Raw genomic sequence first — 16,776 nt, forward strand, 5'->3', positions numbered from 1 at the left:
AAAGGGATGCAGGACGGAGGCTGAGAATTGTAGACCGGTGAGTCTCATGTCGATAGTGAGTAAACTTATGGAAACACTAATCAAACGCCAATTGGATACGATCCTGAACGAGGAGAATCTACGAGATCCCTATCAACATGGTTTTATGAAGGGAAGGTCCTGCCAATCCAATCTGATCAGCTTCTTTGACTGGGTAACAAGAAAGCTGGATATAGGGGACTTCAGCAAAGCGTTTGATAGCGTCCCACACCGCAGGTTATTGAGCAAGATGGGTTCGATGGGACTGGGTGAAACATTAACCGCATGGGTTAGGGACTGGCTTAGAGGTAGACTTCAGAGGGTAGTGGTAAACGGTACCCTCTCCAATACGACGGAGGTGATCAGCGGAGTGCCGCAGGGCTTGGTCTTGGGCCCGATCCTATTTAACATCTTCATAAGAGACTTGGCTGAGGGGCTTCGAGGTAAAATTACATTATTCGCCGATGACGCCAAACTATGCAACATAGTAGGCAACCGCACAACAGATGAAAGCACAGTGCCCGACAAAAGCTCAATGCCCGACAGTATGACGCAGGACTTACTCCTGCTGGAGCATTGGTCAAAGACTTGGCAACTAAGTTTCAATGCCAAAAAATGCAAGGTCATGCACCTTGGCGGCAAAAATCCATGCAGGACATACACCCTAAATGGTGAGATCCTAGCAAGGACTGTAGCAGAACGTGACTTGGGGGTGATCATTAGCGAAGACATGAAGATTGCCAATCAAGTGGAGAAAGCTTCATTCAGGGCTAGACAAATCATGGGCTGTATCCGTAGAAGTTTCGTCAGCCATAAGTCCGAGGTCATAATGCCGTTGTACAGATCCATGATGAGACCCCATCTGGAATACTGTGTACAATTCTGGAGGCCGCATTATCAAAAAGATGTGCGGAGAGTTGAGTCGGTTCAGCGAATGGCCACCAGGATGGTCTCAGGACTCAAGGATCTCCCTTATGAGGAACGATTGGGTAAGTTGCAGCTGTACTCACTTGAGGAACGCAGAGAGAGGGGAGACATGATCGAGACGTTCAAATATGTCACAGGCTGTATCGAGGTGGAAGAGGATCTCTTTTTCCTTAAAGGACCCATGGCAACAAGAAGGCATCCGTTGAAAATCAGGGGTGGGAAATTTCATGGCGACACCAGAAAATATTTCTTCACCGAAAGGGTGGTTAATTGCTGGAATAATCTTCCACAACAGGTAATTGAGGCAAGCAGCATGCCAGATTTTAAGAAAAGATGGGATTGGCATGTGGGATCTCTTCATGACAAAATATCAAAGATACGTGCAAATCTGGATTCAGAGGCCAAAACACCCAAAGACCACTCAAGACGTAAATCCCCACAAGACGGAAACGTTGAACAGTTTCAAACCGATCTCCCTCAACAACCTTAAAACCATAATCAACTCCGTATGCCCCACGACCTCGATCCTGGACCCATGTCCCTCCACTACACTCCTGGATACAAACGAGGCATTCCTGGAATCCATCCTACCCTTAATAAACGAGTCCCTTATGACAGGTGTAGTTCCACAGAGCTGGAAATCAGCAATAGTAAAACCACTCCTGAAAAAACCAACCATGGATCCAGACAACCCAAGCAGCTTCAGACCCGTCTCAAACCTCATATTCATCTCAAAAATATTGGAAAAGACAGTACTCATATAACTACAAGACTTCATGGAGACAAATGTCACCCTCTCCAACTTCCAATCAAGCTTCAGGAAACTCCACAGCACAGAAACAGTGTTCCTGGACATCTTAGATGACTGCTGGAAAATCCTAGATGAAGGGAATGATGCACTGCTGGTACTATTAGACCTCAGTGCTGCCTTCAACACCATCAACCACTCTCTCCTCCTGTCCAGGCTAAAAACCATTGGAATCCGTGACAGCGCACTTCGAAGGTTCTCCTCATTCCTGAACGACAGATCCCAGAGAGTTCTAAAGGGGAAATCCTTATCTGAACCCAAACCACTCCACTATGGAGTGCCTTACTATCACCACTCCTTTTCAATCTCTATGTCAAACCAGTACTGAACATAGCGGAAAAACACCGAATCAGAATCCACTCTTTCGCAGATGACTTACAACTCTACCTCCCACTAGGCCGACACCGAGATACACAAATCAAAAATCTCCAGTCTTGCTTAACTGAAATAAAGACTTGGATGACTGGGAACAAGTTACAGTTAAATGAGTCCAAGAAAGAACTTCTCTGGATCCACAAAGATCTTTGCGTATACCCCATAAGAACATAAGAATTGCCGCTGTTGGGTCAGACCAGTGGTCCATCGTGCCCAGCAGTCCGCTCACGCGGCAGCCCTTGGTCAAAGACCAGCGCCCTGAGACTAGCCCTACCTGCGTATGTTCTGGTTCAGTCCGTCCTTTTCCTGGGGCACAAACACCCTTACACCCAAGGATAAATCCACAGCCTAGGAGTAACTCTCGACTCAAACTTATTAATGACAGATCACTTATCCAAACTAGTATCTTCCTCCTTCTACTACCTCCGCCAGCTAAAAACCATACGTGCATACTTCTCAGACCCCAAATTTGATCAACTATTGTACGCTTTTGTACCATCTCGCTTAGACTATTGCAACACACTACTAGTGGGCCTTACTACCAAAACTCTCTCGCCTCCAAAGGGTGCAAAATGCTGCAATCTGCCTCCTGAAAAACCTTGGTATTCGCGACCATGTTACCCCTGCATTAGCTTCCATGCACTGGCTGCCCATTCAAAAACGATGCACCTTCAAGGACCTGATGCTCGCTTTCAAAACCTTCCATGAAACAATTCCACACTACATGACAACTAAACTACAAATCTACTTCCCAAAGCGACCACTGAGGTCCCAAGGAGACAAACCACAGACCATAGCTCCTGGCCACTCTCTCAAAACTGAAACAGTCCGCAAATACTCCTACTCCCGTGGCAACAAGGGGGCATTCGTGGAAAATCAGGGGCGGGAAACTGCACAGTGACACTAGGAAGTTCTTCTTCACTGAAAGGGTGGTTGATCGCTGGAATAGTCTTCCACTTCAGGTTATTGAGGCCACCAGTGTGGCGGATTTTAAGGCCAGATGGGATAGACATGTGGGATCTATCCGCAAAGATAGATAGGGAGGATCACTGGAGTGGGCAGACTTGATGGGCCGTGGCCCTTATCTGCTGTCTATTTCTATGTTACTCACATTTCATTGCCAGACTATGACACACCATCTCCCCATCTGTTAGAACAATAGACTCTGGAGCTTCAGGAAGGCTGTGAAAACCTTCCTCTTCACAAACCCAGCACCTTAAGGCATGCACCCAGAAATGCCATTCAGAGTGAATGCACCTACGCCACCTATTCTCACCAGAGCTGCCTAGTGGAACAGGAATGGTACGGAAGAACCCCAGGGTCTAAATTCTAGGATAGATTGGCACCTTTTCCTGTAATTAAATCCTCCCAGAACTTTATATTTTTATTTTATTTTTATCTGCCTTTTGAGGGGCTAAAAGAGGTGAAAAGAAGTTAAAAGAAATAACGAGCAATTATTGTAAGCTTGTTGATCAGGAGGGAAATGAACAGCATTTGCATAACAGTATTTTCTTTTAAAATTCTGTTTGGTATTTATGAACTCCATAAATTAAGTTCGCCCGAAGGAAATTTCAGTTCCTGTATTTATTAGGTGGAGCTGATTTACTAATGTGGTCAGCCCAGGTTTTGCAAGAGAGCAATTGATTGGGTAGTCCAAGATGGAGGCGGTTCTGTTATGTCAGACGCCATAGAGTTCAAAATCTGTCCTGAAGGTTCCCTGTTTGCTAGCCTATGAGCACGGAGTCATGTGCCGATGTAAGTTTATCTAATTTGTTTCATGAACCAAGGGGAATGTTAATTATATTTTGTAAAGTTTGATCTTTTGCACAGTAGCCTCATTGCCCTGACGCAGCATAGCGAAACGCTGGCAGGCCACCATCGGCTTTTGGGCTTAAGCAGACTCGCCATTTTTGAACAGCAGTACGGAGTGAAGAAGATTTCTTGAATTGCAGGGAAGAGAGATAAGTGTTGTAGCTTAAACATTTGTGCAATATTATGCTAACACTCATCCGACACTAGCGGGAAGTGATTTTATGGTCATTCCCGAAGACTGTTGTTAGCTGCCGCGCCCCCCCCCCCCCCCCCAATGATGATGGAAGTTTGGAATGTTAGGGTTTAGCTATTAGGAGTTTTAACATAAAAATATATTTTAAAAATACACAAAATAAATCATTAATTTAAAAATATTTATTAAAAATTATAAAATTAATTAATTGTAAAAACCAACAGAGAATCATTAGGAGGAGGAGAATTTTGAGCTCACAAATATAGCCTGCTTGAAAGCTAATGAGGCTCTTTCCTCCCTCTCTCTCCTTTGAGCTGAATGCAAACCTTAGTAAAAAATTAAATTCCTTTTGCATAAGGAAGAAGTGTTTGGAGTGTTGAATAATTAGTTTCCTTGGGATTATGATTGTAGAGTGTGGCAAGTCACTTAATTCCCCATTGCCCCAGGTACATTAGACAGTGTGTGAGCTCACCGGGACACAGAGGGAAAATGCTTGAAATACTTGAATGTAAACCATTTAGGCTATAAGTGGAATATAAATGCTCTAAATAAATAATAAGTACAGGTGTGGCTCATAGGTAGAGTTGCTGCCCCGCAATCAGTGTTTGTGAGATCAAATCCTAGTGTTGGTGTTGAGATTTGTAGCATGGAATGTTGCTACTGTTTGGGTTTTTGCCAGGTACTAGTAACCTGGATTGGCCACCAGGGCTGTGGAGTCGGTAGATAAATGTTCCGACTCCAACTCCTCACTTTTTGTACTTCAGACTCAGACTCCGACTCCAGGTACCCGAAATTTCCTCCGACTCCACAGCCTTGGTGGCCACCATGAAAACGGGCTATTCTTATGATTGGATGATGTGTCATAGACTAGTTTTGAATCTTGCAAAAATGGAGTTGAAGTTGGTAGGAAGGGTTGAAGATCCATTATGACCAGTAGTTGTTGAGGTGGATAGCATGGTGCTTATAGTGCAAAAGAAAATGAAAGTTTTAGGTGTTTGAAAAGATTCTTTTATCCATGAAGGATCAGGTTTTATTTGCTATTAAATCTGCTTTCTTGTAGATGTGGCTTTTGAGCAGATTAAAACCAATTCTGTCCTCATATAATTTTTGTCTTGTAGTTCAAAGTGCTGTATTACCAATGTTGGATTTTAAAAATAAAATTTAAAAAACAACTTAAATAAAAAATTTTTTATAAACCCAAAAAACTAATGTTGGGTATGAGGCTCATAATCAAAACTTTGAAACATCCAAAATCCCACCTAAATCAGCACTTGGACATCCTAATAGCTGGGATGTCCAAGTATCGATAACACAAGGCAACAAAAATGTTTTTTTCGGAATCATCTGACAACATAGCACATTTTTTTAAATCAGTTTTTCATGCTGATTTCAGACCTGTTTTTAGTTTTTTTCAGTCACGTAAACTTTTAATGCTACGAGTAATGTTAGTTTATAGAATTTTAGCATATAGGATTTTAAGAATTGCAGCATCAACTTAAAGAAATGTTGCAGTATTTTCAGTCCAAAGTCAATTAAGCACACAGCATAGCATAATACATACACTGGACTGTGTCACTCAGAAACCTTTTGTGAGTTGTCTGGATTGTCACGGCACAACATCCAGCAGTAGTCGGCCATCATACTCTCATTCCAGAAACCTTGGTAGCGACGCTCCATTAACTGAATGTCCTGGTGAAAACATTTTCCTTGCTCGTCACTCACCATACCAAGATTTTCTGGAAAAAAGTCAAGATGTGAGTGCAAAAAGTGTACTTTTAATGACATGTGACAGCCAAGTCTCTGATGAGTCAAAGAGATTCTGAACGTCTTCCTTGTATGAAGGAGACTTGTGGTTGCCCAGAAAGTTTTCCACTAACCATCTGAATGCCTCCTAAGCTTCAAGCTCAGCTGCTGAGAGTGATTGCTTAAAATCTTCATCCTGCATAACGGACCTATCTGTGGGCCTATAAATATCCCTGTTTTCAGTTTTGCAATGCTGATTTTTGGAAATTTCTTAACAGGATATTGAAAACCTGGTGAGTTTGCTTTACCTATGGCCTTTACCAGGTTCATCATCAACTCCAGCTTGATATGAAGAAGTTGAAGAAATTTGTATGAGGATCCACCAATGGCATAAATTTCACACTGCTTGTCCCTGGATTATAGGTATCTCTCAGCTGCCAGACACGCTTGACGTAATGTTCAGCTGTAGATCTGCTATCCCATAAACACTGGAAACAACAGTATTTAGTGAATCCTCCTTGCATTCCCATTAGCCAATAACCTTCAGAACACCACAGATGTTCCACTGGTGTGTTTTATAACTGATTTCTTCTAGTCATATTCTCTTAAGACTCCTTTAGATGAGCAGAATGGGCAATTGGTATACTTGGTTTGGAATTTCCGTTGTGCAGTAACACTGCCTTCAAGCTTCTCTGTGAAGAATCAACATACATAGTAACATAGAAACATAGTAACATAGTAGATGATGGCAGATAAAGACTCGAATGGTCCATCCAGTCTGCCCAACCTGATTCAATTTAAATTTTTTTAATTTTTTCTTCTTAGCTATTTCTGGGCAAGAATCCAAAGCTTTACCCGGTACTGTGCTTGGGTTCCAACTGCCGAAATCTCTGTTAAGACTTACTCCAGCCCATCTATACCCTCCCAGCCATTGAAGCCCTCCCCAGCCCATCCTCCACCAAATGGCCATATACAGACACAAACCGTTCAAGTCTGCCCAGTACTGGCCTTAGTTCAATATTTAATCTTATTTTTTGATTCTAGACTCTTTGTGTTCATCCCACGCTTCTTTGAACTCAGTCACAGTTTTACTCTCCACCACCTCTCTCGGGAGCGCATTCCAGGCATCCACCACCCTCTCCGTAAAGTAGAATTTCCTAACATTGTTCTTGAATAGCAACCACCCCTCAACCTCAAATTATGTCCTCTGGTTTTACCATTTTCCTTTCTCTGAAAAAGATTTTGTTCTACGTTAATACCCTTCAAGTATTTGAACGTCTGAATCATATCTCCCCCGTCTCTCCTTTCCTCTAGGGTATACATATTCAGGGCTTCCAGTCTCTCCTCATACGTCTTCTGGCGCAAGCCTTCTATCATTTTCGTCGCCCTCCTCTGGACCGCCTCAAGTCTTCTTACGTCCTTCGCCAGATACGGTCTCCAAAATTGAACACAATATTCCAAGTGGGGCCTTACCAATGACCTGTACAGGGGCATCAACACCTTCTTCCTTCTACTGACTACGTCTCTCTTTATACAGCCCAGCATCCTTCTGGCAGCAGCCACTGCCTTGTCACACTGTTTTTTCACCTTTAGATCTTCGGACACTATCACCCCAAGGTCCCTCTCCCCGTCCGTGCATATCAGCTTCTCTCCTCCCAGCATATACGGTTCCTTCCTATTATTAATCCCCAAATGCATTACTCTGCATTTCTTTGCATTGAATTTTAGTTGCCAGACATTAGACCATTCCTCTAACTTTTGCAGATCCTCTTTCATCTTTTCCACTCCCTCTTCGGTGTCTACTCTGTTACAAATCTTGGTATCATCTGCAAAAAGGCACACTTTTCCTTCTATCCCTTCAGCAATGTCACTCACAAACATATTGAACAGGATTGGCCCCAGCACTGATCCCTGAGGGACTCCACTACTCACCTTTCCTTCCTTCGAATGACTTCCATTAACCACCACCCTTTGACGTCTGTCCGACAGCCAGTTTCTGACTCAGTTCACCACTTTGGGTCCTAAGTTCAGCCCTTCAAGTTTGTTCAACAGCTTCCTATGAGGAACTGTATCAAAGGCTTTGCTGAAATCCAAGTAAATTACATCTAGCATATGTCCTCGATCCAGCTCTCTGGTCACCCAATCAAAAAATTCAATCAGGTTCGTTTGGCACGATTTACCTTTTGTAAAGCCATGTTGCCTCGGATCCTGTAACCCATTAGATTCAAGGAAGTACACAATCCTTTCTTTCAGCAAATCATTATTTTTCCAACAACTGAAGTGAGGCTCACCGGCCTGTAGTTTCCTGCTTCATCCCTGTGACCACTTTTATGAATAGGGACCACATCCGCTCTCCTCCAATCCCCAGGAATCACTCCCGTCTCCAGAGATTTGTTGAACAAGTCTTTAATAGGACTCGCCAGAACCTCTCTGAGCTCCCTTAGTATCCTGGGATGGATCCCGTCTGGTCCCATCGCTTTGTCCACCTTCAGTTTTTCAAGTTGCTCATAAACACCCTCCTCCGTGAATGGCACAGAATCTACTCCATTTTCCCGTGTAACTTTGCTAGACAATCTCGGTCCTTCTCCAGGATTTTCTTCTGTAAACACAGAACAGAAGTATTTGTTTAGCACATTCGCTTTCTCCACATCACTTTCCACATATTGGTTCCCAGCATCTTTTATCCTAGCAATTCCTTTTTTCATCTTCCTCCTTTCACTAATATATCTGAAAAAATTTTTGTCTCCCTTTTTTACATTTTTAGCCATTTGCTTTCGCCAGACGTATCTCTCTCTTGGCTTCTTTCAGTTTCACCCTGTAGTCCTTTCTGCTCTCCTCGTCTTGGTTTTTTTTATATTTCACGAACGCCAACTCTTTCGCCTTTATTTTCTCAGCCACTAGGTTGGAGAACCATATCGGCTTCCTTTTTCTCTTGTTTTTATTGATTTTCTTCACATAAAGGTCCGTAGCCATTTTTATCGCTCCTTTCAGCTTAGACCACTGTCTTTCCACTTCTCTTATGTCCTCCCATCCTAACAGCTCTTTCTTCAGGTACTCTCCCAGAGCATTAAAGTCCGTACGTTTGAAATCTAGGACTTTAAGTATCGTGCGGCCGCTCTCCACTTTAGCCGTTATATCAAACCAAACCGTTTGATGATCGCTACTACCCAGGTGAGCACCCACTCGAACATTAGAGATACTCTCTCCATTTGTGAGGACCAGATCCAATATCGCTTTTTCCCTTGTGGGTTCCGTCACCATTTGTCTGAGCAGAGCCTCTTGAAAGGCATCCACAATCTCCCTACTTCTTTCCGATTCCGCAGACGGAACATTCCAGTCCGCATCCGGCAGGTTGAAATCTCCCAACAGCAGAACCTCCTCTTTCCTTCCAAACTTTTGGATATCCACAATCAGATCCTTATCAATTTGCTGCGATTGAGTCGTAGGTCTGTAGACTACACCCACGTAGATAGAAGTTCCATCTTCTCTTTTCAGAGCAATCCATATCGCTTCTTCCTCTCCCCAGGTCCCTTGCATTTCGGTCGCTTGGATATTGATCTTTACATAGAGAGCTACTCCTCCACCTTTATGACCATCTCTGTCCTTCCTAAAAAGATTATATCCCGGTATGTTTGCATCCCATCCATGTGATTCACTGAACCATGTCTCTGTGATAGCGACAATATCTAGATCTGCCTCTAACATCAGGGCTTGCAGATCATGAACTTTGTTGCTTAGACTGCGAGCATTTGTGGTCATCGCATTCTAGCTATTTTTCAGTGATAATCTCCTTTTTCGTATGGATTTTTGTTTCGTTTCACTTTCCGTTGTAATACTAAGAAATGAGTTGCTGATATTGCTTATGTTGCAGTCTTTACTACTATCACATCTTTTCTTTTGCCGGGGGTGGTCTCTATAATTGTCCTTCATACTTACACCATCCCCACCTTCTAGTTTAAATGCCTAGAAAAATATTGTCTAAATTTCTCTGCAAGGTTTCTTTTTCCTGCTGTAGTAATATGTAGCCCATCAGTGCAATATAGCTTCTTGTCCTTCCATGTATTTCCCCATCCTCCTATGTACCTGAAGCCTTCTTGATGACACCAGGCTTTGAGCCATCTATTAAAGTCCTCTGTGTTTTTCACTCTTTGCTCCCCCTTTCCATATGCAGGCAGTATTTCAGAAAAAGCTAAAGTCTTTACAAAAGGTTTCACGCCTTCACCAAGCTCCCGAAAAGCTTTCTGTGCTGCAAGTGTGGAGTTGTTGGCCAGGTCATTTGTTCCCAGATGGATGACAACATCAGTGTTAAAATCCTTAGTTTCTTCCTTCATTATAGTCTGCATTTGCCTGGAACTCCTGGTAGCTGAGGATCCTGGAAGACATTTCACTATTTTGGTCTCCTCGCCTTGTGTTCCAAGGTTAATGCCTCTGATGATGGAATCCCCCAACAGTAATAGTTTTCTGTTTTTGGCCTTTTTATTTGTGCTTAGGGTGTGCTTTCTCTCTTGAGTTACCTTCATTGGTTCCAGTCCCACCTCCCTTCTGTTTTCTTGAGTATCGCAGTGCAGAGACGCCATTCATCTGAATAATGCACTTGTAACAAAATGTTGAAGAGCCATTTACAGTTAAGAATATTTTAAAGTTATTATTCTATTTTCTGTAATGAGTTATATTAGCATCTTTTGCAAGCAAGTGCTTTTGCTTAAGTCTTGAAGCAAGAAGTTCTGCTTTTTCTTTTGAAAGATTTAGATCATGAATATTATCATTGAGCTCAGCTTATGTAAAGGTCTCTGGTTCTGAATCTTCATTCACATAATCAGGATCAGATAATTCTGGATTGAGACCAGCTGCTGCTGCATCATCATCACCACGGCAGATAAGGGCCACGGCCCATCTAGTCTGCCCACCCCAATGAACCTCCCCTACCTTTCTCTGTGAATAGATCCCATGTGTCTATCCCATTTGGCCTTAAAATCAGGCACGCTGCTGGCCTCCATAACCTGAAGTGGAAGACTATTCCAGCGATCAACCACAGGATGTTGGGCATGATTAAGAAGGGGATCACGAGTAGATCGGAAGAGGTCATAATGCTACTTTACAGAGCAATGGTCAGACCTCACTTGGAATACTGTGTCCAACACTGGTCTCCATACCTTAAGAAGGATATAGCTCTGCTGGAGAGGGTGCAGAGGCGAGCCACGAAACTAGTCAAAGGTATGGAAAATTTGAGCTATAAAGAACGCTTCAGAAAACTGGGACTATTCACCCTCAAGAAGAGAAGATTGCGAGGTGATTTGATAGAGACTTTTAAATTATTAAAAGGATTTGATAAAATAGACCAGGAAACAGCATTACTAACATTTTCGGAGGTGACACGGACACGGGGTCATAGCCTGAAATTGAGTGGCAGCAGGTTTAGGACAAATGTTAGAAAGTTCTGTTTCACAAAGAGAGTGGTTGGCGCTTGGAATGCTCTCCCGGAGGAGGTTGTGGCGGAGACTACTGTTCCGAGTTTCAAGCACAAGTTGGATGCACATCTTCTTGAAAATCATATTGAGGGATACGAGTGAACCGGGTCTCCTAAAAGGTGTACTTAAAAGGGCCGCCGCGTGCGCAGATCGCCGGACATGATGGACCTCGGTCTGATCCGGTGAAGGCATTTCTTATGTTATGTTCTTCCAGTGAAAAAGAATTTCCTGGTGTCCCTGTGCAGTTTCCCGCCCCTGATTTTCCAAGGATGCCCCCTTGTTGCCGCGGGACCTTGAAAAAGAAGATATCTTCTTCCACCTCGATGCGGCCCGTGAGATACTTGAATGTCTCGATCATCTCACCCCTCTTTCTGCGTTCCTCGAGTGAGTACAGCTGCAACTTATCCAGTCGTTCCTCGTACGGGAGATCCTTGAGTCCTGAGACCATCCGGGTGGCCATTCTTTGGACTGACTCCAGTCTCAGCACATCCTTACGGTAATGCGGCCTCCAGAATTGCACACAGTATTCCAGGTGGGGCCTCACCATGGATCTATACAATGGCATAATGACTTCAGGCTTACGGCTGACGAAACTCCTGCGTATGCAACCTATGATTTGCCTTGCCTTGGATGAAGCTTGCTCCACTTGATTAGCAGTCTTCATGTTCTCACTGACGATCACCCGTAAGTCTCGTTCTGCTTCAGTTCTTGTTAGGGTCTCGCCATTAAGGGTGTAAGTCTTGCATGGATTTTGGCTGCCCAGGTGCATGACTTTGCATTTTTTGACATTGAAACTGAGTTGCCAAGATCTAGACCAGCACTCCAGTAGGAGTAGATCGTGCATCATGTTGTCGGACATTGAATTTATGTCTGTTGTGCTTTTGCCCACTACATTGCTTAGTTTGGCGTCATCGGCGAATAATGTTATTTTACCTCGCAGCCCTTCTGCCAAGTCTCTTATAAAGATGTTGAATAGGATCGGGCCCAGGACCGAGCCCTGCGACACTCCACTGATTACCTCCGTCATTTCGGAGGGGGTGCCGTTCACCACTACCCTCTGAAGCCTACCTCCAAGCCAGTTCCCAACCCATTTCGTCAATGTGTCGCCCAATCCTATAGAATTCATCTTGCTCAGCAACCTGCGGTGTGGTACGCTATCGAATGCTTTACTGAAGTCCAGGTATACGATGTCCAGGGACTCCCCAACATCCAGTTTCCTCGTCACCCAGTCAAAGAAGCTGATCAGGTTGGATTGGCAGGATTTCCCCTTAGTAAATCCATGTTGACGGGGATCCCTTAGATTCTCCTCATTCAGGATCGTATCCAATTGGCGTTTGATTAGAGTTTCCATTTGTTTGCACACTAATGATGTGAGACTCACTGGTCTGTAGTTTGCTGTCTCCATCTTGGAGCTTTTCTTGTGGAGTGGAATGACGTTAGCCATCTTCCAGTCCAACGGGACATTACCCGTACTAAGGGAGAGATTGAAAAGCGCGGATAGCAAGTCCATCTTGTGGAGGTACAGGGACAGGCAGTGAATCATCATGAGGAACAGGCCTAATGGCAGAATCCAGAGTAGAATATATAATTTTTTGCTTAGTTTTAGCTGAGAATCCACTTGTGTTCACAAGGCAAAAGTAGCAATCTTTAATATGGTCTCGCGTTCCCGCCATCTCATTGGGATTGCAAATGACATTGCTGCCTTTCGTTGATTGAGCCAGTCACGAAGTCCATTGGGACAACTGGTACAGATGATATGTGTAGCCCAAGACTTATCCAGGTAACCCAGTGGACAGTCAAAGTACAATTTTTATACCTTCTTCAGATATATGGTAATTGGGCAATGTTGTACTTTCATTGTGAATGAACTACAGACATAACAGAAACTATCTGGATGATTAGTACAATATCTTGGCATGATAAAGACTGATATTAATCACCGCCTGTAGCATAAAAAAACAAAGACAACTGTCATTAACCCTCCTTATGTGTTTATCCTATAGACGCATGATATATCGCCCAATTAACATTTATAATTATATATGAGCCTCATTACAAAAATGTGATGTGCTAGTGAAAAACTAAACACAAATTTGAAACCAGCATGCAAAATACTACAAAACCCACCCACCATTAACTCTGATGAAAATGATGTGTTGACCAGTGTAATCAAAACCAACTTCTAAGCTGTTGAATGTCCAGAGCTCAAGTGGGAAGTGTGTTATGGGCGGGCTTAGACCTGGATGTCTTGCAGGGACAGCCAAAGCTTTCCCAGGACTGTCCTAGGGAGAAGTTAAAACGCAGAGTGTTAGACCTGTTTTAGTTGCATCTAAGTTCCACAAATGTGCCCAAACTGACAAGACAACCACTAGAGGGTTTAAGGCATGACCCCCCCTCCTATCAACAGTAGGCATCCCATCAGCTGATTGCAGCAGGGGTATCCCTATCAGCTGAGTTGGTTTTAGTGCAGTCCCGCTGGTTCAGCTTATCATGGATTCCCGTCAGGATCAGCTGAATTGGCAGAGAGAAAAAAAAATTTGTTTCTCCCACCCTCACATCCACTGATCCCCTACACCCCTCCCCTCTACATCTCCGGACCCCCTCCCTCCCTATACCTTCTGCTGACAAATCAGCAGGAGGGAGTGGGCTTCCCTCCTGATAATTTGTCAGCAGAAGGTGTTGGGGGTGTCCAGAGATGTTGGATGTTGGGAGACATGTGTAGGTGATCGGTGAGTGTGAGGGAGGGAGAGACAAATTTTTATTCTTCATGCTGATTCAGCTGATCCTGACAGGGGAATCCATTAGTAAAAACGCAGTTGTTCAATCGATTTGTAACCTAATGGTTTTATTGTTTTTAATCTTCATCCATTATGTATTTCTGATGACTTGTATTCTTCACTGACTGTCCAGTTTCTCTTATTGTAAACCACCTTGAACTATTATGGCTTTGGAGGTATATAAGAATAAAATTATTATTAAATTATTATTATTATAAGTTTTTAAAATAAATAAATCAAATAGTCATAATTTTTTTTGTCATATTCCCCATTTACAAAATTTCAACCCTTAATCAGTTTCGTTTATCATTGTATGAGCCACTGTTTTCAGGTGCACTAGTATATAGTTTCCTTGATCACCTGCAGAACCTCTTTTTTTAATTTTTTTTAATAAAGTCATTACACTGGTTCTTTTCAAATCCTTTGATGGGGACTCTAAATGGGACCACATTTGGTATGGGTATCTCCCCAGCCTGCTTCAGTCTTTAGTGTAGAGGAGGGGTGTCAAAGTCCCTCCTCGAGGGCCACAATCCAATCAGGTTTTCAGGATTTCCCCAATGAATATTACTTATTAAGAAGGGTATTACAACCAGAACAAAGGAAGTCATCATGCCGCTGTATCGTGCGATGGTGCCCGCATCTGGAGTACTGTGTCCAATATTGGTCACCGTACCCTTAAGAAGGAAATGGCGATACTTGAGAGGGTTCAGAGAAGAGCGACAAAAATGATAAAAGGTATGGAAAACTTTCATACGCAGACAGGTTAGAAAGGCTGGGGCTCTTTTCCCTGGAGAAGCGGAGACTCAGAGGAGACATGATAGAGACTTACAAGATCATGAAGGGCATAGAGAAGGTGGAGAGGGACAGATTCTTCAGCCTATTGGGAACCACAAGAACAAGGGGACACTTGAAGAAATTGAAAGAGGACAGGTTTAGAACCAATGCTAGGAAATTCTTTTTCACTCAGAGGGTGGTGGGCACTTGGAATGCGCTTCCGGAGGTTGTGATAGGACAAAGTACATTACGGGGTTTCAAAGAAGGATTGGATAAATTCCTGAAGGATGCGGGGATTGAGGGATATAGGTAGAGGTGAATATAGATAGAAGGATAAAGGGGGTTGAAGGGTTTAAGACAAAGGATCACCTTACAAGTCATGGACCTGATGGACCGCCGCAGGAGCGGACTGCTGGGCACGATGGACCTCTGGTCTGACTCAGCGGAGGCAACTTCTTATGTTCTTAATATGCATGTGATTTATTAGCATACAATGAAAGAAGTGCATGCAAATAGATCTCATGCATATTCATTGGGGAAATCTTGAAAACCCGATTGGATTGTGGCCCTCAAGGAGGGACTTTGACACCCCTGGTGTAGAGCAATAGTTCTCAAACTTAGTTCAAGGCATCCTTCGTGTTATCAGTAATTTTTCATGACGCTCCAAAGTCAAAAAAAATACCTTACCAGTCCACCACCACAAACTGGCATCTCTCCCCTCTCCTTCCCTTCCCCAAATCTGGTATCTCTATCCTCTCCTTCTCTTCCCTCTGGTCCCCATGGTCTGGTATCTCTCTCCTCTCCTGTGGTCCCTCTCCTCTAACTTCCCTCCCCTTCCTTAACAAACTTCCTTGGCATCTGTCTCCTCCCTACTTCCCCCCTTCTGATTGGCAGTTTTCTCACTTACCCTTCCCCTCCCAATCAGGTGCAGCATTTCTCTCTTCCATCCCCCTCCACTCTGCAGCTTGGGATCTTTGGGCCACTGACAACTTAAACACATTGCCTTTGGAAGCTCCAGAAACTTTTCTTTTCAACTTCCTGTCCCTACAGAGGCAGGATACTGCAAAAGAGGGAAAGCTTCCGGGTCATCAAAGGCAGTATGTTTAAGCAGCTGGCAGCCAGAAGATTGTAAGCTTTAACTTGGGAAGGGAGAGAGAGAGAGAGATTTCACACTGAGTAAGGAAGGTGAGGTGCCGGACTGGCAGTAAGTTTGCGTCGTCCTCCGTGGCATCCTATTGAGTTCAATGCGGCACCCTGGTACATAGTTTGGAAAACATAAGAACATAAGCAGTGCCTCTGCTGGGTCAGACCAGAGGTCCATCACGCCCAGCAGTCTGCTCATGTGGTGGCCCATCAGGTCCAGGATCTGTATAGTATAGAGGAAAGAATTTAAATTTTTCTGCAAAGGTCTAACTTTCCCCCTTAGCATGTTTTCTACTCAGGGATCATCTCATCAACCAGCTAACCCCCTCCCAAGTTTCTTAATTTTTAATGTATCTTAAAATAGGAAAATGAGATTAAGAGCACTCAGTAAGCGTGATGGGAGAGAGGTACAGAGAAGGGCAACAAAAATGATAAAAGGGATGGGACACTTCCCTATGAGGAAAGGCTAAAGTGGCTAGAGTTCTTCAGCCTTGATAAGAGATGGCTCAGGAGAGATATGATAGAGGTCTATAAAGTACTGAGTGAAATGGAGCAAATAGATGTGAATCAATTGTTTACTCTTTCCAGGACTAGGGGGCATGTGATGAAGTTACTAAGTAGTAGATTTAAAACAAACCGTAGAAAATATTTCTTCCATTAATGTATAATTTAAACTCTTGAATTCATTGCCGGAGAATGTAGTGAAAGCAGTTAGCTTATCAGGGTTTAAAAAAGGTT

At 43.5% G+C, this 16,776-nt stretch overlaps 1 protein-coding gene across 4 annotated transcripts in view; it reads right to left on the reverse strand.

The window, feature by feature from the left end:
• LOC117362998 (F-box/WD repeat-containing protein 7-like) overlaps window positions 1-16,776 on the reverse strand; it is a 113,385-nt gene that overhangs the window by 71,085 nt on the left and 25,524 nt on the right. The gene's annotated exons all lie outside the window — the stretch shown is intronic.

This window comes from Geotrypetes seraphini, chromosome 6 (assembly GCF_902459505.1).
Source record: "Geotrypetes seraphini chromosome 6, aGeoSer1.1, whole genome shotgun sequence".
Taxonomy (NCBI): Eukaryota; Metazoa; Chordata; class Amphibia; order Gymnophiona; family Dermophiidae; genus Geotrypetes; species Geotrypetes seraphini.